This window comes from Triticum aestivum, unplaced genomic scaffold (assembly GCF_018294505.1).
Source record: "Triticum aestivum cultivar Chinese Spring unplaced genomic scaffold, IWGSC CS RefSeq v2.1 scaffold135233, whole genome shotgun sequence".
Classification (NCBI taxonomy): Eukaryota; Viridiplantae; Streptophyta; class Magnoliopsida; order Poales; family Poaceae; genus Triticum; species Triticum aestivum.
In genome coordinates this window covers 1-1444 of record NW_025268842.1, presented here as the reverse complement: position 1 = coordinate 1444, position 1444 = coordinate 1, and the positions used below count along the sequence as shown (strand labels likewise).

At 61.4% G+C, this 1444-nt stretch overlaps 1 non-coding gene and 1 pseudogene across 1 annotated transcript; one reads left to right on the top strand and one right to left on the bottom strand.

Annotated features, from left to right (window-relative positions):
• Nucleotides 1-294: 294 nt before the first annotated feature.
• LOC123178093 (uncharacterized) lies at nt 295-991 on the top strand (annotated as a pseudogene).
• A 197-nt stretch (nt 992-1188) lies between these two features.
• LOC123178094 (5.8S ribosomal RNA) lies at nt 1189-1344 on the bottom strand. The gene has a single exon (XR_006489317.1). It is a non-coding gene; the product is annotated as a 5.8S ribosomal RNA (ribosomal RNA).
• Nucleotides 1345-1444: the final 100 nt, after the last annotated feature.

Below are 1444 nucleotides of genomic sequence, written 5' to 3'. Positions count from 1 at the left end.
CCTGAGGGAAACTTCGGAGGGAACCAGCTACTAGATGGTTCGATTAGTCTTTCGCCCCTATACCCAAGTCAGACGAACGATTTGCACGTCAGTATCGCTTCGAGCCTCCACCAGAGTTTCCTCTGGCTTCGCCCCGCTCAGGCATAGTTCACCATCTTTCGGGTCCCGACAGGCGTGCTCCAACTCGAACCCTTCACAGAAGATCAGGGTCGGCCAGCGGTGCGGCCCGTGAGGGCCTCCCGCTCGTCAGCTTCCTTGCGCATCCCAGGTTTCAGAACCCGTCGACTCGCACGCATGTCAGACTCCTTGGTCCGTGTTTCAAGACGGGTCGGATGGGGAGCCCGCAGGCCGTTGCAGCGCAGTGCCCCGAGGGACACGCCTTTAGGCGTGCGGGTAACGGCCGTGCCGACGACGGCCACCGGGGGCACCTAGGGCCCCCGGGCTTTGGCCGCCGGCGCGGCCGACAACAGTCCACACCCCGAGCCGAGCGGCGGACCAGCAAGAGCCGTTCCGCATACGGCCGGGGCGCATCGCCGGCCCCCATCCGCTTCCCTCCCGGCAATTTCAAGCACTCTTTGACTCTCTTTTCAAAGTCCTTTTCATCTTTCCCTCGCGGTACTTGTTCGCATTCGGTCTCTCGCCTGTATTTAGCCTTGGACGGAGTCTACCGCCCGATTTGGGCTGCATTCCCAAACAACCCGACTCGTTGACGGCGCCTCGTGGGGCGACAGGGTCCGGGCCGGACGGGGCTCTCACCCTCCCAGGCGCCCCTTTCCAGGGGACTTGGGCCCGGTCCGTCGCTGAGGACGCCTCTCCATACTACAATTCGAACGGCACAGCCACCCGATTCTCAAGCTGGGCTGCTCCCGGTTCGCTCGCCGTTACTAGGGGAATCCTTGTAAGTTTCTTCTCCTCCGCTTATTTATATGCTTAAACTCAGCGGGTAGTCCCGCCTGACCTGGGGTCGCGGTCGAAGCGACGTGCGCTTCGTTTGTTGGGTCGTTAAAAGGCCATAATGCCAGCTGCGGGCCGGATGCACTGCATTGATAAAGCGAGGACGCCCACCATGCGCTGTGTCTGGCGCGGTACGCCGGCAGCCCAATCTTCGGTCCACCGTCCCTTGAGAGACGAGGGACCAGATGCCGCATCCCGAATCCCGTTGAGGGTGGTTGGGAGCGTGTTTTGGCGTGACGCCCAGGCAGGCGTGCCCTCGGCCGAGTGGCCTCGGGCGCAACTTGCGTTCAAAGACTCGATGGTTCGCGGGATTCTGCAATTCACACCAGGTATCGCATTTCGCTACGTTCTTCATCGATGCGAGAGCCGAGATATCCGTTGCCGAGAGTCGTGTGGATTAAATAGCTTTGCAACACGAGGGACGGCTAGCAAGCTAGACATGCCCCCGGGTTAGGCACAGTGTTCCTTGACGCCTTCGGCGCCGTGGGTT